Raw genomic sequence first — 22215 nt, forward strand, 5'->3', positions numbered from 1 at the left:
ACAGAGCTAGGCTAGAATGCACTGTCATTATGGCTTAGAGTGGCAGAATTAGCCTGGCCTCTTGCCTAAGCATCTTGTCACTCATAAGCATAACAACCACAACAAGGGCCAACTTCTACTAACTGCTTACTATGAGCCAGACAGTGTGCTAAGAGTTTTATATGTATGCTTTCGTTTAAGTTTCACAGCTCCATTGGGTGGTAGTTATTATTATCCTTGTTTTGCAGATGAGGAAATGAAGTTGGGTTTCTTCTCTCGCAGGTCAGAGCCTGTAAGCAGTGAAGAATTCTTTCTCTATATCCCAATGAGAAGCGGAGAATTAATCTATACAGAGTCAGCTATTTTTTTAAAGACAAAACTCATTTTTTTTCTTGAGGATATATTTATGTACTCTTTGAGGATAGTTACCATGAATTATGTTCTTTGAATGCCTAATTCAGCTGCTCGTGACTATAATGACAGTACGATGGACTGTTAGTGGATGAATTAATCTGGTGAAGGATAGTCTTAAAACTATTGTGGTGGTTTGAAACAAACTGGTCCCCAAAGGGAGTGGCACTATTAGGAGGTGTGGCCTTGTTGGAGTAGGTGTGGTCTTGTTGGAGGAAGTATGTCACAGTGGAGGTGGGGCCTTGAGGTCTCATATATGTTCAAGCCACACTCAGTGAGACAGACAGACCACTTCCTGCTGCCTTGAGTTAAGATGAGGGACTCTCAGCTGTTTCTCCAGCACCATGTCTGCCTGTGTGCCACCATGTTGCACCATGATGATAATGGACTAAACCTCTAAAAATGTGAGCCACCCCAATTAAATGTTTTTCTTTTGTAAGAGTTGCCATGGTCCAGTCAAGCACTTGGCCAAGCTCCTGGAGTTCAGTTAATGAGAGGGAGGAGGGATTATAGGAGCAAGAGGGGTCAGGATCCTGATGGGAAAAACCACAGAGACAGCTGACCCAAGCTAGTGGGAGCTCATGGACTCTGGACTGACAGCTGGGAAGCCTGCATAGGACTGCACTAGGCCCTCTGAATGTGGGTGAAAGTTGTGTGGCTTGATGTGTTTGTGGGTCCCCTGTATGGGATCAAGACTTATCCCAGGTACATGAACTGGCTTTTTAGAGCCCATTCCCTATGGTACGATGCCTTATTTAGCTGTGGTTCAGCGGGGAGGGGCTTGATGTTGCCCCAACTTGGTATACTAGCCTGTGTTGACTACCCAAGGGAGGCCTTACCCCCTATGAGGAGGGGATGGGAGGGTAGGATGGGGAGAATTGAGGGGAGGAGCAGGAGAGGGAGGGAAGGGGAACATAGGTTAGTATGTAAAATAAATAAATTTAAATAAAAATATCAAAGCATAAAAAATTAGCTTTGATTAAAATTAAAAATAAAAAAAGAGTTGCTGTGATCATGGTGTCTCTTCACAGCAATAGAAACCCTAACTAGGACAGTTATGGTTCAAATTGATCACTCCAGTTTATAATAGATACAGAAAACATAACTGAGCCTTAGAAGTTTTTACTTGCTTCTCTGTGTGGCAGTGGTGTGTGCCTTTAATTCCAGCACTCAGGAGACAGAGGCAGGTGGGTCTATGAGTTCTGAGTTCAAGATAAGCGTGGTCTGCACAGTGAGTTCCAGGACATCCAGGGCTACACAGAGAAACTGTCTTGAAAAAAGGTTTTACATGCTAAGTTAACATTAATTTCATTTTCACAACTAAGCCCTTCTTTATCAGTCAGCCAGTTCTACACAAGAAGCCAAGAAAATATTGAATCAAAGATAAATAAATATTGCTTTATTTTGCCTTGTATCTATGGGTTAGCTAGAGTTTTATTGAACTGGACTCAGCCTGTCCTATCACATTGCTCAAGTGACACTGGCTATTTGGAATATATTATTTTCTTGGCAAAAACAGGAGAGAGAAAAATCTTAATACAGAAGCACATGCCAAATCTTGACTCACATCTCATCATCTAACATCATTTAACACCACTAAGATCAACATCAATGTGGTAGAGCAATATGTATCTCCAACCGATATCTTTGAAAGGGAAGACACAGGACTAACTGTTGTTTAAAAGATAACTTAGTACCTGTCTCCAGCTACAGGATGAGGGGAAAAGGTGAACATATAGTGAGCACACACTCATTTACTCTGCAGTTTAGAAGGCGTTACAGTGTAGGTTCAGTGTAGGAATTATTGTGCTACTGAAATGGCGGTAATAAACAAAAGACTAGTGGCAAAACAAATACCATTTCCTTTGGAGTTCCATGTGTTAATTCCATTAGGAGATATATTATCCCTTAATTTGTATTGAAGAAATTGAGGGGTCAAGAGATTCAATAACATATAATAAGTAGCAAAGATGAAAGTAGAGTACTGCTGTGGGATGGTCTATATGTCAAGTGTGTTGCTGATTGGTCAATAAATAAAACACTGATTGGCCATTGGCTAGGCAGGAAGTATAGGCGGGACAAGGAGAAGAATTCTGGGAAGTGGAAGGCTGAGAGAGAGACACTGCCAGCCACCACCATGACAAGCCGCATGTGAAGATCCCGGTAAGCCACGACCCATGTGGCAAGGTATAGATTAATGGAAATGGATTAATTTAAGCTGTAAGAACAGTTAGCAAGAAGCCTGCCACCGCCATACAGTTTGTAAGCAATATAAGTCTCTGTGTTTACTTGGTTGGGTCTGAGCAGCTGTGGGACTGGCGGGTGAGAGAGATTTGTCCTGACTGTGGGCCAGGCAGGAAAACTCTAGCTACAAAGTACAAAGACTATCACCTTGACAATAAAGCTGAAATTCTCTCGGCCTCATTCATTTTGTTTCCTAATGGTAGATCAACTTTCACATAGCTTCAGAGAGGAATAGTGAAAAAAGAGACTAAAATAAGCATGGCGACACATGCCCATAAGTCCAACACTCAGCTTCCTTGCTTTGGCTAGGACATAGCTTTGTCACAAAGTCATTCTACTTTCAAAAGTCTTACTCAGTGTTAGTGAAAGTTAATTTCTGAGAGGAAGTCTATAATTCACTGGAACTGTCAAGTGCTATAGAGTAGAAAGATTAAGATGTGCCAGAAAACACACAACCAGAAGTCTCCTCTGTTGTCCTGTTTGGGGGTTACCATTTTTAGGATGTCGTGACAGACCATGAAGGCTCTTCACTTATTTAACATTGATACTTCACATCTAAGGACTTAAGACTTAAGGCTTAAGACTTAATTTGTCTCTGTATAATGCCACTCCAATGTTTACTGTTTCAGTTACAAGTGATAGAAAGGCTACTGAAGTGTAGAAAATGGAATCTATTAGCTCATAAACCTGGGAATGCAAGAATGACTTCTGTTTCAAGTACTGCTAGGCTTGGGAGTCCACATGTTATCATTAGTGTTAACCCAACACCCCTTAACTCTGCAGTTCTCTGTGTGCAAATTTTCCCACTCTAACTGGACTATCTCCACATATTTCCAAGTATGCGTCTGTCTCTTAAGTTATAAAGGCAAAGCCAGGCAGTGGTGGCACACACATTTAATCCAGCACTCAGGAGGCAGAGATAGGCTGATCTCTGTGAATGTGAGGCCAGCCTTGTCTACAAAAAGAATTCCAGGACAGCCAGAGCTACACAGAGAAACCTTGTCTTGAACTCTGCCCCCCACCAAAGGATATAAAAGCAAAACTAAGCACTCTGCATGCATGTGTGTGTGTGTGTGTGTGTGCGCGCACACACACACACACACACACACGCACACACGCACGCACGCACATGCACACACACAGAGGAGGGGGAGAGGGAGAAATACCACTGAGGGACTCTAAGTTGTTCTGTCTGTGTTATAGTCATATGCCCAGCACACATAAACACACACATCACACTTACACACACATCACACTTACACACACATCACACTTATACACACATACACATCACACTCATACACAGAGGGAGAGCGAAGGGGAATATCCCTGAGGGACTCTAAGTTGTCCTCTCTGGGTTAGAGGCATACGCCCATCATATGACTCAAACATAAGAGGAAAGACAAGATACCATGATGCCTATTCCTATTGCTAGGGTTGACATTTCATCCAAAACCTTGAGAAACTTCTCAAAGACCCGTTCTGCTCAGATTGTTGTGACTGCTGTCTTAATTAGGTGAGCCTTAAAATCAAAACATTATAAAGTTTCCTTCCCGCTGGAGTAGAAGTGTTAACACTTACATACTCTTCTTTCCCCTTTTTCTAGAAAGCATTGCAGGGACTTAAAGAAGCACCTGTATTAGTTTTTTGATAACAGATGGAGTATAGAGGAGAAAATAGCACACATTGGCAATAGAGCCAAATGTAATTTTCTATAGATAGCATTGGCCTGCTACTGTCCAATTTAAAATGCATTCGAAAAATTGCCACCAGATGAACTTTATAGCCAGCTTTAGTTCTGTGGAAAATAAAAGAAATCTAATGTCCAGCAGATATCCTATAATGGTTTTCTTTTGCTTGGGATTTTTTTAAATTAATAATCTTGCATACAGCTGTTACATATTGGCCATTCACAGATCATACTTCTAAACCTCTCCCCCAAGATATACATACATACAGAGGGTCTTCTTAATAGTGAAGAGTATCTGCCAACTGTAATGGATTTTGACTTTCAGGTAAATTGAGAAAAGCTAATTTTTACAGCATGGCTAAAATTATTTTTCTTAATGGCCTCGTTCCCAGACAGAATGTGAATCTCTAAGTAATAACATTGAAATTGGCTCACAATTAAAAGTGCAAAATGATTTATTATTTCACTCTGTTTAGAGCAGCTTCTAGGTGTCATGCACCGAGCCAAGCACCAGGAGCAACAAAATGAGTGCAAGGCATCCTTGTCTTGAACAGCTCACAGCCAAGCAGGGGGAAACTTCAAGAAACACAGGAAGTGAGACCAACCACTGTGTCTCTGGGCTATGACAACTCAGAGAAGCCAACACTTCACTTTTCCTGGGATGGGAACGGGGTTAGTGGGGAGAACAGGTTTTTAGAAGAAATTCATGATGGAGCAGGGGGAATTTGCTAACCAAAGACCTGGTGGGAGTCAAATTCCAGAAAGAGAAAGCAGCACCCTGTCAATGAGCTTTGTGGATGAGCTGGACCACTGACAAGGCAAGCCAGTAAGGCAGGGATAACCCAGAAGAAGCTAACAGTAGCGAAAACACAGAGAATGGGATGGAAATAGGGCTCCATGCCGAAGGGTCTGGAAAAACAACTCTGGAAACAGGGTAAAAGGTGTGTGGGAAATGGGGGAGAAACTGGTAATGCTAAGGTTGTACAGAAGGCTGGTAGGGGAAGGCTGGTACAGGAAGATGATGGAAGTCTACAATGTGAGGAATAGAACCAAGGAGAGAGAAAAATCAAAATGCCCCCGTGTGTTCAGTACAGAGGTTGGCTGGAGTAATCTTTAAAGATCCTGGAGAAGATTATAGAAGCAGACAAGCAGGCAGGGAATACATTTGGCAGGGAGCAGAGCTGTGACTGCCTGTGCTACTCAGTGTTAATTTGGTGTTACACTGCAAATAGCTACATGAAATTATCAGTTTTACCTACAGAACACTATTCTTTGATCTATTTTGATTACTACCAGTTATAATGTATTCACTGCGTCAATTCACATGTTATTAAATAATAGTAGAGAACAAATCAACTCTTTCTATATTCCAGAACAAATACTGTCTGTAAGGTGTGTGACTGCATATTTGGAGATTTTTTTTTTTTTCCTGACCTCAAGTAATGACCAGTTTAAGCTCCGAACAGATATTTTCTGGCTTCCGTTTTTAATGTGTGTGTGTGGGGGGGTCATCTGGAGAAGTATGTGTTAAAGCTTTTCAAGTGGTATCTTCTGACTTAACTTGAGGGACTCAAAGCCTAAAGATGCTCCTGGATTAGGATTTTACTACAAAGGATACTATCTACTAGTTGATAAATATATGAAAATTTTATCAGTAATGTTTCAAAAAACTTGCTTGCTACTATAACTTTTATGGTGATCTTAGATAACATGTTAAATATGTATTAAAACAGAGGAATCTGAGATTTCTCTCACAAGTATTGGAGGGCAGGTGTCTGCTCTTACATCACACTGACTTTTTTTTTCATTTACTTTTCTTAATGCATTCAGGAGTTGTTAAAGTTTCTTATATAAAAATATGATTGATTGTAACAGTGACAGTAATTGCATTCTAGCAAAAGTAACCATTATAGTAATTTTCTTCAGGGAAGAGAAATCTAACTAACTAAAGTACCTAGTTACTTCCTCACACATTAACTCTGAAAATTCCTAACGTGAGAATACTTGATAAGGGAAATATAGATTGAAGAACATAAAATGGAATGCAGTATTTATGAAACTACTTCCATTAGGCAGCTCACAATTTTATGTAGCTGCTAATCGTAAATTAAGTGAAGCAAAATAGAGGCAAAAAAGTAAAATTTCTGCACTAGTGGATCAATTAAACTAAGTCCTCAGAAGAAGCCTTTTCAAAGGTGACTCTGAGACATGTTTTTTCGTTTCCACCCTACAGAAGGTAATGATTTTCTAGAAGATTTATTCATATCATGCCTTTAGAAGATTGAATCAAATAATATATGAACGTATTATGATTGCAAATAGAGAGAGAGAAAAAACAATCACACGTGTGCACAGACAAGATGGCGCTGTGTATAGTAACAAGCAGTTCACGTTAAGACGCAAATGAAACAGCATTCGCATTTAATTTTATGTATTCCACCACACACCTGAATAGTAATTAGCAACTAAAATAGGAAACGTGTGGTTCTGCATGTATTGATAAAATCTCCATGCAGTAGTCGTCAACCAGCAGCAATTTAACATGAACTGCACATTGAGAAAAAAAAAAACTAGTTCCTCGTTTCTACAGTTTCTTTTTAGAATTACATCTCTTGATGATTGAAAGCAACATAATAACTGAAAAATTGATCAAAAGTAAGTGAAATCTTTGTTCAGTTTGGAATTACTTTGAAAAATATTTTTGTTAGCCTTGTTCATCAAACGGAATAAAATAGAAGCCTCCAACTCCGCTTGCAAATACAGACAGTAATTCAAAGCAACTTAAACCAATCAAATCAGTTCAAATTTTTCAATTTTAAAGGGGCACAGAGAACATTGCTATATTGTTTCTGCCTTGCCTTACCCTACCGTTGAAGTGGCTGTACAATTTCAAAGCAAAGCTTTATTTCGTAGTTTAACTTCGTGATTCGCCTTTGGCTGCCTCTCTTCATCTGTCCCCAACTCCATTGTTTGCCTCTGCATTTAAATTGGCTTTGCAATACCGTCTGATTTATTTTGGGGGTTATCTTTGTACAGGAGAATTATGTTCATAAACCATATCTTTAAAATTACTACCTTTCCTTATTTTTTCACAATGCCCTACAGGTTACAGATTTTTTGGCCTCTCCAACTCTTGCCTCTATAGTGCAAGCTAGGTCTTACTACAAGTGGTGGAAAAATCAGGTGTGCATGTGTGGGGGGGGGGGGGGCGGGGGGTGTCAATGTGTATTCACATGTGCCTGTCGTCCAACAGATCAGATTCTGGAAATTTAGCATAAAGTTAGCCCCAAGGAATCATTCAACAAAGTCTTATTTTCGTGAAGCCTGGTTGTGTCTCTTGTATCATTATAGAAATACACAAAGGTAATTACAAAATAATTACACCAGCAGACATCAAAACAAAAGGTTTCAAAGAAAAGAATCCAATACACATCTAAGACAAATCACAGTGTCTCAACAATTAGGCTGCTTTGGGAGTTACAAACAAACAAAATACCAACTCAAACTTGAGTAAATGACAGACAGAATCTGTAGCTCATGTATCAGAGGAAAGAGGGGATTCTCACACCAATGATCAGACTTCTAGGCCCACATGGCTGCATTTTCTCAGTGATTTCATATTTTATAGGCAGTACCACCCATAAACTACCTGTTTTCAGGTTGCAAAGTCTAAACTAGCAGCAGCCAGACATTGTTCTTTCTCACTCACGTCTTCCATGGTCTCCAGTCAACGAAAAAAAGCCTTGAGCTTCATTTCACTGGATCTCTCTTAAGTGATTTGTAGTGGCAAACAGGACACCTATATTGGACCATCCAGGGCGCCTGTCTAACACATACTGATATGACCTTGTGGGTATGAAAATGTTGAACTACTTCGAAGTGAGAGGAAAAGAAACTGATCCTCCGTGTTCACCCACCCACCTCAAATAGTGCTCACTGCATCAGCAGACTAGAATGCTCTTGGCTTCTCCATTTTTCAGCAACTGGAAAGTCAGCATCAGAAGAGTAAGGTTCTATTTTGACCTACTTCAGCAGTTCAGCAGACATCCCTTCTGTTTGGATGGATCATGCTCTGGTTGTTGGACATTTTGAACACCATTCCAGCCTGAGGCTCAGGGAAGGATTGATTGTACCAATTTTAGTTCCCCAGGGGAGGCACAAGAGCAAAGAGTAACAAACTGGTTTGCTATAATAACAGAATTTTATTCTCTCATCATTTGAAGGCTAGAAATCCAAAAATCAGGTATTGACTAGACAATGTCCCCCCAAATAGTCTCTAGGGGAGGATTTCTCCTTGCCTCTCTCCCCGTGGCCCTTAGTATGTACCAGCATTCTTGTCCTCTGCTTCTCTTCTCACGAAAGTGTCTAAATGTCCCCATCTTAGTCACTGTTCTGTTGCTGTGAAGAGATATCATGACCCTGCAACTAATAAAAGAAAGCATTGGGGGCTTTCTTACTGTTTCAGAGGATGAGTCCATGGCGATAGTGGCAGGAAGCATGGCAGCAGGCAGGTAGCTGCCTGAGGAGCAGCTAAGAGCTTACACTCGATACACAATCAGAAAGCAGAGAGACGGGGCCTGATGCGGGCTTTTGAATTCTCAAAGTGCATCCTAAGTGACACACCTCCTCCTAACCCTTCCTGAACAGTCCACCAACTGGGAACCAGGCATTCAACTATATGAGCCTGTGGGTGCCATTCTCACTCAAACCCCACAATACCTGTTCTCAGAAGGACACCAGTCCTTAGTCAATGGCCTACTCTCATCTAATGTAACCTCATGTTAACTTGATTTTGTTTGCAAGACTCTTATTTCCAAATATCAAATTCACAAGTTTTACCTGTACATGAGTTCAGGGTTGACAATATTCAGCCTAATTACTATGCAATGGAAAGGTAGAAAAGTTGTTAGGAAAGTCCCCACAATATCCATTACAGATACAAGACCTGCTGGGCCTTGGCTCTTTTCATTTACCTGGCTTTCGTCAACAGCTTTAGAGTTAGCTGACATTTCAGATTTCATGTGCGTTTTCTAGTAGGATATTATGTTTAACTTTAGGCCTAGGTACATGGACTTCAGAGCACTTTAGGGGTTGTCTGGCCAAGCTTATACCTGTGTGACAATCCAAGCACTGTCAAGCGAGCAGGCAATATATTCTACCTACGTAAATCTTACGGTTCAGATTTATGTAGTTGTGGTTAAACAACAATTCACTTAAAACTTTTCTGGACCTATGATACCTCTTTTTACTAGGTATTTTCTCTACCAGTTGCTAGCAAAGCACAACTATTATTATATTTTAACACACAGGACCTGCTAGAACTAAGAATAAGGTCTAGGTGTGTGTCTCAGTTGGTAGAGTGATTGTGTAGCAGGCATGAAGCCCTAGGTTAGATCCCCAAAACTGCATTAAGCAGGTGTGGTTGGACAAATCTGTAATCTCTATACTTGGGAGGTCAATGTAGGAAGATCAGAAGTTCAAGGTCATCCTTGACTTCATAGAGAGTTTGAGGGTAGAATAGGCTACCTGAGACACTGTCTCAAAAAGGAAGAAGGAGGACAGCAAGACAGTATATTAGGTAAAGTTGCCCAATGTTGCCTAAGTATGACTTAAGTTCAATCCCCAGGATTTGCTAATATAGTAAAATTAAAGAACCAGCTCTCATGAGTTGTTCTCTGACCTCCACATGTAGCTGTGTCATATGTACATCCCCCCCACACATACAAAACAAATAAATACATTATAAAGGGGGGAGGCTAAAAATAAACTAAGATAGAGTGAGTTCTAATCATGACTATAAAGGCTGAAAAGGTAATGACTCAAACAATCATTGATTTCTTCCCGTGTAGAAGCCAAAGCGCATGCCATCCAGGGTCCACATTGCTGCCTGCCCACATTCTTGAAGATCTAACCGCTTTCTGCTCTGCTTTCTCAAATCCTGAACACACGGTTTCCATCCCATGGTCAGAAAGGGCTGTTGTAGCTTTCTCAGGAATGGCTGAATTTTGCTTGTATAACACTGAGACAATCCTAAAATACATGGCCAAATATAGCAACAAGAGTAGCTGGGAAATGTAGTTTTATCTAAACAATCACAGGCCCAGCTAATTTGAAGTTCTTTTACTAAAGAAAGAAGGGGGAAACTAATATGTGCTTTGAGGATAATTATCATTCCTTAACAAAAGCAGTGTGTGTGGAGGAAAAAGTGACGGGCATCTGCAAATACTTTTATATACCAAGACATTATGATGCCTCGTCTCAGGTGTGTTTTCAACGTAACATTTCAGATTTTTACTCTGATACCTTCATTTGCCTTCTTTAGTCTTTACCTCATTTTACACAATCTAGTTACATAACTGGCCTAAATTTGCTCACTAGATGTCTATAAAGAACCCCAAATCAGAAGGAGAGTGGTAACCACTGAAGTCGGCAGGAAACTTTGACACCATGTAGAGAAAAAAAAATATATATATATACAACTGGAAGAGTAACTATTTTGTAAAAAAAAAAAAAAAGACGTTGAGCCCCTATCTTTGGTGATAAGTTTTCAATTACATCACACAGGATAACGAGTCAGACTAGATCCTCAGCTTTACACATGACAAACTGTCTGCATAGTGCTACGGCAAAGTGACACTCTATGGAGCTTGAAAACCCCGGAACCCTGCTTGAAGCCAGGGTCTTCCCTAATAGGAAGAGGCATATCAAAGTCTCTGTAAATATTTAGCCAAACTATGAACAGAACATTGTAGCAGAAACAAACTAAGACAAACAATGATAATATTGGCAAAAGGGGAGGGGGGAAAGAAAAATAAAGTATTTTCGGGGTAAACATTGGAAGGTTGTGGGACTCTTTATTTACTATCACTCCAAGTTCTCACTAGTAATCAAGTGCTCTTGATTATCTTTATGAAGTACAAAGTTAGAAAGCTCTTTTAAATGGAGACAAGAGACTGGACAATCTGTCTGGACTGCCCCCTCTAGGGTCATCTCACTTGCCCAGGCCCCCAGGAGGCTTGCTTGCCCTGTGGCTTCCCACTACATCCTGTCAAGGAGGTGTTACATTTACCAGTAGGACACTAAACAATGGGCTGGCCCTGCCCAGGCCTTTGTAAATAGTTCTTTCATCAATTCTCCTCAACTGTTAATGAGCCATCTGTTTTCTACAAGGGATCCTCAGTGATTTTCTTAAAGAAAGAAATGATTCACCAGAAGCCTACTCCTGCATGTTCCATGGCTGGTGGACTGTTCTCAGTTTTGAAATTCTCTCCTACTGACCCATGCTCTTTTCTTCCTTAGTGCTCAACACATTCATAAGCCATTTCTAAACCAGCTGCATGCTCTACTTACCTAGTGACCATCAATTCCTAGCCTGGTCCATTACCCAACTCTCCTACTTTTGATGTTGATGTATTTATAAGCCGTTTATTAATTTACTTCTGCTTGATACAGGCTCCTCACAACCCAGGACTTTCAGTGTCTCCAGTACAGATATTTTCCCATGAAATTTTCTGAAATTTTTAGTTTTTAATTTCCTGAACATTTCTAGTGTTCTAAACTTCTTATTGTCTAGATGCACAATCTTTATTTCAAGGAAGCAAATATCTCTCTTTCTTAAGGCTTGATTGGAAAGTATGGTGCACACAGAAAAAAATCCTTCAAAATATATTCCCTAAACTATGCTTTCAGGGGAACAACACATTTGCAAATCAGAGTGTTCCTGCTCATCTCCATCTCTGCTCAATGCTTACCAGGCCCTGGAGTTTAGTCTTTCTCAGTAGCTTGTCCTCTGGTAGTCTTCATGCACTTTCTGGGTTGAAAGAATAATGAACATTTCCACTTCTATGTCTAATAGGCACTCTCCAACTTAGCACATGTGGATCAAACTTCTGATCTCCTTTTCACCCCAATTCCAAACACATTAATGTTTTAGTTGTCCATTTTCAGTTACCTGAAATTCCAGTTCCTTAAGCCAAAAACTTTGGGGTCATCTTTTGCTTGCCTCCTTTTTCTTTGTAATTCCAGATCCTTGCAAAACAAAACAAAACACAAACAAAACCCCTTCAGCCCTGTATATAGAAGTAAGTCCAGATTGCAATCCATTTTTGCTTCCTCTGCTACCTAGCAAAGTAGTCAAGTTATCATCATGGCTTCTATGAGTCCCTGCTCAACCTCCTCACCAATAATCCTGCCTTTGTCCTGCACCTCCTAAAAGTCTTTGTCTTAGTCAATGTTTTGTTGCCATGAAGAGACACCATGACCATGGCACCTCTTACAAAGAAAGCATTCAACTGGGGCTTGCTAACAGTTTCAGAGGTTAAGTCCAATGTCATGATGGAGAGCATGGTGCTAGAGTGGTACTTGAGAGTTCTATATCCAGGACTGCAGGCAGCAGGAAGTGAGAGAGAGCCACTGGGCCTGACTTGGGCTTTTGAAACCTCAAAGCCCATGCCTCAGTAACACACTTCCTCCAACAAAGCCACACCTACAAATGCCTCCCAAGAAGTGCCACTCCCTGATAACTAAATGGTCAAACATATGAGCCTATGGGAGCCATTCTTATTTAAACCACCACCATCTTACATATATTAGTCATTTCCTTCATCAAACTAGTAGTCCACAGACCCTCTCCTTTCACTGAGAGTAACACCCAAGGTCCTTACAATACTTGTAGCATTCCACATGACTTTGCCTTTGCTGGTTGTGTGGCTGCATCTCCTACTCACCAGCCTTTTTTGCTTTGGGCTAATTACCTGTTGTTTCTTCCTTCCCTAAGTATGTAAATCCCTCCTTCCCTCCCCTCCTTTAAATCTCCACTCAAACATGACCTACTCCTGGTATATCATGTACCCTTAGCATGGTGATCATCATTTGACATATTAGGTAGTACATATATTTAGCTTGTTTTTTTGCTTCTTTATAAGAATACAAATTCTTTTGTAAATTTAATATTGATAAGTACTTACTTTTACTTGCTACATATTCCCAGCTCTGTAAAGATGTGAGCCACATGAGAAAGGTATCCAAGAAATAGTTGATGAATGAATTGATGAATAAAAATGTAATCTACAATGCTTATCAGATTTATTCATTTATTGAATATATATGTGTATGCAAGTATACATGTGTGGGGGTGTATATGCCATGCCATTCATATAGATGCCAGAAGGTTCCTTCCTTTTATTATATGGGTCCAAGGGATTGAACTCATATCATCAGGCTTAGTACAAGTGCCCCTACCCACTGAGCCATCTTGCCGTGTATAAAAGGAAATATTTTGGAAACATAAGTTCTTTTTCAAAGATAATAAGCTCTCAAATATCTCAAATAAATTTAGAAGCTCACACATGTAGAGTGCCAACAATGCGTTGAGCTCTAGATAGCACTTTACAAGTAAGATCTCAAAGAATTTTCATAGTGGGTACGGTAGTTGGTCTTCATATAATCAATGTATATAGGAGGCATTACATAAGTACGAAACACATGAAGAATATGCTCTTGAAGTCTGACATGCCTGACTTCAGAATCTTTTCTGTAATTAGAGAGATTAAAGAGGCATGATTAAAGTATGCCTCTTTGAAGTTACATAAAAATCATCACCAGCAATACAGAAGATGGAATTAAACCTTTGTTTAAAATAATACAGTTGAATGCCCCAGTCAGGAATCTAAGTGTGTGGGAACTAAGAATCCTAGCATTTAGATGAACTCTTGGGGAGGCCAGGCATTAGGCTAAGTGTAGATCAGAATGGTAGATCTACATACAAGTGAAGAAACTATGCCGAGCGAACCTCTTTGAAAGCCCCACTTTGTTTTCCTTTTTGTAGTCATTTCTGAAGCCAAAAGGCCAAAATGAAACCTGCCCTGTGTTACATCTGACCACAGCAAGAACCATATATAAGGCATTCTAGTGCACCTGCCCACATTCACAGGGAGTTCATGTCTTCCTCATATGTTTTGTTCAAGGAGATCAGAAGATGGCTCACTTGGTAGAGAACCTGCTTTGTAAGCATGAGAACTAAGTATGAGGACCTGAGTCTACATCCTAGCACCCTTGGAAAGCATGACATCCTCTGCCTGGAATTCTAGTTCTAGAAAGGCAGACAGAGAACCCTCAAGGCTTGTTGGCCAGCCATTCTAGTCAAGAAGTTTTGTTTTAAAGATTTTTAAAAATAAACAAGCAAATAAATTCTCCTGAGACCCAGTGTGCTCTCCTAGCTCTGCTCCTGCTGGCCATGTGAAAAGACCTGGGCTGGGCCCCCTCTGTTTTTCTTCTTTCCTTTGAAAACACAACAACAAACAAACAAACAAAAATCCCAGATACAAGAAAATGTTTTGGGGAAACATTTGAAAGTTGGCATAAGAAACAAATGAGACCCCACCAATAAAAGAAGAGGTCAGTTACATGGATAACTTTTTAAAAAATCTTCTTTTTTTAAATGTGTGAGTGTTTTAGCTGCATGTATGTCTGTATACCTTGTACATGCAGTACCCCCAGAGGCCAAAAAAGGGTGTCATATGCCTTAGACTGGAGTTACACAGGGTTGTGAGCTGCCATGTGGGTGCTGGTGATTAAATTTGAGTCCTCTGGAAGAGCAACCGGTTCTCTTAACCACTCTCCAGCCGCATAGGGTAACTTTTGAATATTGAAATGTCAAGTGTATTGACAAACAAGAGTCTGATAAAATGAGACCCTACTCTTTCTAACAAACATGAGGTCTGTAGCACATGAACAGAAGCCTCCTGTTGATCAAGGTCCAATTACCCACTTCTCCAGTAACACACAGAAGACAAGTCTCTCAAGATTCCAACTCTTTGTGCTATTTAATCAAGTTTCTTCCTTCCTTCCTTCCTTCCTTCCTTCCTTCCTTCCTTCCTTCCTTTCTTTCTTCCTTCCTTCCTTCCTTCCTTCCTTTTTCCTCCCTTCCCTCCTTCCTTCCTTTTTTCTAACTTTAGAAGTAATGTCTCAGAGCAAATAAACATTTATTTAATATTGGGATTTTAAAGCATTTTACTTGACTTTCTTAAAAGAATTTTATAGAAAAGAGATAAAATACAGAAACTCAATCATATCTAAAACAAAGCAATAAAATAAAAACTGGTGAAGCAAAATTGGGATTTTAGGAGGAACAGGTAAGAAATCTACACATTCACAACCCTGGCTTCTCCACTTTATATTCATTGACCCAATGGCCTACTATATGAGCTTGTATTTTTTTTCTCCTAACTATTGGAAACATGCCACAATTTGTTATATGCTTTAAAGGAAAAGGTTTTTCAACACACCACATTTCACATGATGATGGCTAGTTCAGTACCAAATTCAGGTGACAGCTAAAAATCTCAGAAACTATCATTAAAAGGTGCTGGTATCCAAAGAGCCATTTAAAGGAGACGCATTGTCCCCATCTAATTTAAGGTAGAATGCCAGATATAGAAAAAAAAGTTGTCAAAAATTTATCAACCATAACTCTATGTCTCCTAGCAAGGGACAACTGGACAGACAAGCTAAAAGAAAGCAAGCCACAATCCAAAATTCAGATATGCTAGGAAATACATACTCTCAGAAAATCCAAGAGAGTTATTAAGTGGTTGAGTTCTCCTACGTATCTGAGCTAACATAACAAAGAGAACAGGCTTGGCCACAAAGTCAATGAAAGCCAAAGAAAAGGTCAGTCTAAACAGACAAGATACCATCCCTGAAGACCAACAAGGAACATCAGTATTAGGTGAGAGGGCTAGAAGTCAGCCAGAAGGATTTGCTGCACTCATCACAGTACCCATGTAAAAGGCCAGGCACAACATTATGGTCCTATACACCTAGTATAGGAGATGTAGAAACGGGAAGATTCTTGGAGTTCATGGACAAGTCAGCCTAGATAAATCAATGAAATCCAGATTCAATGAGAGATCCTGTCTTAAAAACTAAGATGGTGGGTGCTTGAAGAAGACTCTCAATGTAGACCTCTGGCCTCCACAGTGTCCACACATGCCTACATGTATGTACCATACATATACACAAAGATGTCAGGGTTTTTTTGGCTAATTTTTTATTTTAATATGAACCTCAAATAAAAATATTGACAGTGAGTTTTATGAAACTAAATAAGCTGGCCATAAAGCCTATATGGAGAAATAATTAAAAGCAGTCAGAAAACTCAAAAAAGGGGCAATGTGGTGATATTTTGTGTATGCTCTTACAAATAAAGCTTGCCTGAAGATCAGAGAGCACAGCTAGCCACTAGTTAGAGGCTAGGGAGTGGTCGCAAACACCTTTAATCCCAGCACTTGAGATCTCATGCCTTTGCTCTAGTACTTGGGAGGCACACACGTCTTTAATCCCAGCACTAGGGAGGTGGAGACAGGAAGTGATATGGCTGGGGGGACAAAAGGAATATAAGGCAGGAAAAGACAGAAACTCAGGCTGAAGATTCCAAAGAGGTAAGAAGCCTCTCTAGTGGATGGCCGCTCTGCTTCTCTGACCTTTCAGCTTCTATCTTGATATCTGGCTCCAGGTTTTTATTATAACTAATTAGGACTCATGCTAGAGGACAACAAGGTGAAATTAACATCAGTTACATAACATGTTATAAAAACCTAAATATCTAAAACAGTGCATTACTGGTTCATGAATAAACAATAAGAAAGTTTCCAACTAATTCCAAAAGCACACTTCAGTACAATGTGCTATACAAATAATATTTCATCCAGTGTGATAGAAGTAAGAGCTTCAATAATACCAACAGTTTCTGGGAGAAGATACTTCTTTTCTCTACTTAAATAGGTACTTACTTCCATTATAAATTCATACTGCGTATTGTTCGACTTCTGTGTATTAATAATTTTCCTAAGTTGATTTTCAGCTGTATATCTGGAGTTTTCCAGGTATATATTATAATTACAATGTACGGCAGGAAGAACCCTGATGGATGTACAGATCACTAAAACTAAGACAAATTTTAAATAAATCAGAGATTTACATATGAAATACTAAGAGCTTATGAATACTAGAAAACAGTAAACCCTTGGAAATATTGTTGTGAAGGAAGCCTTCTACTTGTTACTCAAAATCCACTTTCTATGAAACAAAAGACAACCATAAAACTTTAGTTGTCACCTATGTGGTTAACAACAAACAAAATTACAAGCACTCCAAGAGTAAATAAAAACAAACTGTAAAGGAATATTTTTTCTAGTTTATCATAGAAAAATGTTAAATCCCCTAATGTATGAAGAGTTACTTAAAATCAAGAAAAGGCCAGATACAAGCCATAGGAAGAAATCACAAATGGCTTACTACATCAGTAAATTATTAAGTCCACTTAAAATTTAAAAAATGTTAAAAATTACACTAATATGACTTGCTTCTGATTTGTAATAGTGAGAGCTGGGTAACACTTTTTTATCATTTGCAGATAAACAGGCCCTCTCATATAATAAGGAGAGTTGAAACGGTACCAGTAATGGAAAGACCTTTGTAATGATTATCACAATTAAAACTGCATACACCCACTGATCCACAATTTCATTTCTAAGAACTTATCTATAGAGACAACAGTCCATTTATGACATGACATTATGTGTAATATTATCAATCAAGTATTTTTTGAAATTTAAAAACTGGACACAGTCAAGTACCCACAAGTAGGGAAATAGACAATTCTTACAAATTTGTAATACTGTACTGTTGAGGGGGAAAACAGGAATGAGGAAGCTTGCTAGTACCAATCATCAAGATAGATTACTTTAAAAGAGGGGGATTTGTTTGCTGCATTTTGTAAAAACAGAAAGAGCAAGATGATATATTCACATTTCCTGGTTGTTGTGGTTTAAGCATAAAGTGTTCTCCCGCAGGCTTATGTGCATGAACACTCTGACCTAAGCAGTGATGCTGTTCAGGAAGCTCATAGAACCTTCAGGAAGTGGAGCCTTGCTACAGAAAGTGTGTCACTGGGGAAGAGCCTGAGCTATTAAATGCAGGCTCCACTTCCTGTTCTCATTCTCTGCTTCCTGTTGATACGGTTTGACCATCAGCCTCCGGTTCCCGTGGACATGCGCTCTCTATCATTATAGATTCTACTGCCTTAAACTGTGAACCAAAGCAAAACCTTCCTCTCCTAAGTGCTTTTTGTCTGTGTATTTTGTCAGAGCAATGAGAAAGGTAAACACCACCACAACTGGTTGTGTAAAGAAGTCTTCAAAAGTGTGAAATAAGAACACTGGTACATGTGTGTAAAAGAGCTATGTGAATAGCATACACGGTAAGAGCAAGACGTCTCATTGTGCCTTTTCACATTAATTTTTTTTTTTTTATTAAGTGGGTCATTTTGAAGGAGAGGACAGAGGACAGTGTACTTGCCAGAAGAGATACTGCTTGACAATTGAATCATGGGCAAAGCCAATTAAAACCATCATCTTCATTGAAGAGGGCTCGAGACTGAAAAGCACACTACTGGTCATACTTCAGTAAGAGGAAGCAAAATAACCTGTTAGTTATGTAAAACAAAGGAGATTATGCACACATGCACACTCTCCTTTATCTTTATAATTCACCTTTAACACAGGAAATCAACCACTTAGTACCTTCATGGCATGCTTTCTAAATATTTTGAAAATTGAATTCTCCTCTACTTTTGTTGATTTTTGCCATTAATATCTAAGACTTCTCCAATTTGTCCTCTGTGGTGGAATAATCTTTTTGTACACTGTGAAAATGTATCATTCTGATTTGTTTAATAAAAAGCTGAATGGCCAATAGTGATGCATGATTTCTGGGAAGAGAGGATGCTGGGAAGAAGAAGAGTGGAGTTGCAAGACTCAGAGGAAGCAGGATGGGCAATACAGAATAAAGGTAACCAAACCACGTAAAAGAACATAGGTTAAAAGATATGGGTTAATTTAAGTTGTAAGACTAGTTAGGAACAAGCCTAAGCTAAGGCTGAGCTTTCATAATTAATAATAAATGTCCATGTCAGTGTCATTTTGTGTGTGTGAGCTGGCAGCCCAAAATAACTGTCTACAAATGGTGCCCGACATGGGGCTCAAATATCCAAACATAGGGCCTGAGAAAGAAAAAAAAAAAAATTACATTCCATACAAAAAGCTGAATGTGGCTTCCTAGTCCTGCAGTATCTCGGGTGCACTGATGCTTGGCAGCATACAGATGCACAGCTACCTGCTTCTACCTGTGGGTTGGGGCCATCCACCAGTGCCACACACTAAACTGAGCCACACCAGTGCCTGACATAGAAGTTTAAGATTTGTCTCATGCAATCAGAAAACACTGTAGATGTGTTAGTAAAGACAAATCCAGACAGAAAAAAATCCTCTAAACAGGTTACAATGTATTTTAAAAATGTATGTATGCTTAAAAAAGAAAAGAAAATGGGTATAGACAGTCATAGAAAAAATAGTTTATAAATAATAAGATAGTCTTTAAAAGGAGAATAAAATAATATAAAACAGAAAAGCCACATAAAGATGAAAAATACACAGAGAATCTGGATCTTGTATGGTATTGTGCTAATTTTGAATTTTTTGAATGCTAATAATCAGAAAATGACAACTGCCAAAAGACTGGATTTGTGGAAGGAACTGCTGAATTAAACCAGTGTAAATACTTTAGGGATAACTTAACTTTAAAATGGAAATCAAATATGTATTGCTTTGGGGAAGAGGTTATGCTTTTTTTTTCCACAGAAAGCAAAAGGATATGATTCATTCAAGGTTAAAGGAGGTCAGGTTTGATTGGGGGAGACCCCCTGAAAATTTTGGATACAGACATAAAGAAATAAATCTAGAAAAACTACATGACAGGCAACATATGTTTTACCTGCTCAAACATAAAACAAAAAATCATCTTTGGCTGGCTTGTATACAATGCACAGTCCATATTTGTGCTAACGCAGATATGTATGTTACCTTTGAAAGTTCATATGTTTTCAGAGCAAGGGGACCAGACACCAATGAAAATGGGTGGCCCAGGTGATCCAGCCTCTCAGGGTGCCTCTGTTGCAGTTTCCTCAGAGTTCTACATCCAGAACTGCTTCAAGGCTGCTGGCTGAGATGGTCCACCCTCACAGACTACTCCAGCCAGACTTCAGATAAGCCCTACATTTTTGCCATCACATTGAGACTAGACAACAGCTAGCTCTCCCAGGACTTGAACATTATCTCAGTTTTCTCAGGGTCCCCCAAACATGTCATTGTCCCAAAACAACAGGAAACATTCTAAAGAACATGACACCCACATTTCTAAGAGGTAGGGTGGATGATTTTTGGTTGCTCAATGGATTATGGATGTTTGTCATCATTTAGGGGGATGGTTACAAATAGTTATTGGTCATGGTCAGAAAAAAACTGAACAAAGATTAGATTCAGAGATCTCTTTCTAAAGAGAAAAAGGAGGAATATAGTACAGAAATGATGGAATAAAAGGAAGGATTGTTGAGTCTTCTTTTGAACATCCACTAGTCTCAAATATTTTACATTGGTATAGATTTTTGTATATTGATACAAGCTTAATGTATATATGTATGTTTCTACTCTTGTTTAAGGTATTATACATATACAGCTCATTTAAAACTGTAATCTAGCCGGGCGGTGGTGGCGCACGCCTTTAATCCCAGCACTCGGGAGGCAGAGCCAGGCGGATCTCTGTGAGTTCGAGGCCAGCCTGGGCTACCAAGTGAGTTCCAGGAAAAGGCGCAAAGCTACACAGAGAAACCCTGTCTCGAAAAACCAAAAAAAAAAAAAAACAAAACAAAAAAACAAAAAAAAAAACTGTAATCTAAAGTTCTAGTCCTTGAAAGCTATTTAGGATAATAAGAAATACAGGCTAGTAGTTAGTCATCTACAACAATCAAAATTTTAGTCATGTTAGTATGTTTTTAAGGTCATAAAGAGATATATTTTAGGTAGATAGATGGTCTTCAAACACTTCAAAGACCTATAGAGTATGGCATTTAAAATGTTTTTTATAATTCATTTTTAAGGTTTTTATTTATTATGTATACAGTGTTCTGTCTGCATGTATGCCTGCAGGCTGGAAGAGGGCACCAGATCTCATTACAGATGGTTGTGAGCCACCATGTGGTTGCTGGGAATTGAACTCAGGACCTCTGGAAGAGCAGCCTATGCTCTTAACCATTGAGCCATCTCTCTAGCCCCCTTAAAATGTTTTAATAACTAAGGCTTTTCATGACAGTGAGACATATCTGCTCCTGGCAGCACCAACTTACTTCAGAGAAGATAATGGTTATCAAAGTCACTCCATGTAGAGTTTGCTTTCAATGTGGCAAAACTAGGCATTTGGGCAAGAAACTGCTCTTGTCTTGACTGCTGATAGTATGTTGTACAAACTGGACAAGCAGGACACAAAGGAAAATGATTGTTAAACTTTGCCAAGATAAGGTGAGGCAACACTTCAAAATATGTGCTTCAGAGAAAAGCCTGCCAGATATTCTGTAGGACACACAGGAATGTGACTGCTGAACTTTGCCAAAACAAGGTGGGACAGTCCTTTAAAATTCCTGCTTTGTAAAAAAAAAGTCTACCAGATATTCTAGGCCTGTAGGCCAAATATGGATGCCTTAACATTGCAGACGAACCTTGGGTGACTGTCCAGGAAGCCAAATATCTCTGTCATTTTGGAAGTGGTTTACACTACACTTCCTATTTATTTAAGTAATATACATTCTTCTGGAGTCTTTGATAGAGTTGAATACTTGATAGTTATAGTTTTCCTTAGTCTTGATAGAAATTAAAGTAGGTACAAAACTTTGGACTCATCAAGATAGGATAAATAGTGGAATTTTTCTCTGATTTGAATTTGCCAAATACAAATGGACTGAACATTGTGGATGTGTTTCTTACTTGGTAATTGTTCTTATT

General features: G+C 39.2%; 1 long non-coding RNA gene across 1 annotated transcript; it reads left to right on the forward strand.

Moving 5' to 3' along the window:
* The first annotated feature begins 677 nt into the window (after positions 1 to 677).
* On the forward strand, positions 678 to 19407 carry LOC131909124 (uncharacterized). The gene is made up of 3 exons (XR_009378777.1): positions 678 to 794; positions 18472 to 18584; positions 19067 to 19407. It is a non-coding gene; the product is annotated as an uncharacterized LOC131909124 (long non-coding RNA).
* Positions 19408 to 22215: the final 2808 nt, after the last annotated feature.

Source organism: Peromyscus eremicus, chromosome 4 (genome assembly GCF_949786415.1).
Source record: "Peromyscus eremicus chromosome 4, PerEre_H2_v1, whole genome shotgun sequence".
NCBI classification, from domain to species: domain Eukaryota; kingdom Metazoa; phylum Chordata; class Mammalia; order Rodentia; family Cricetidae; genus Peromyscus; species Peromyscus eremicus.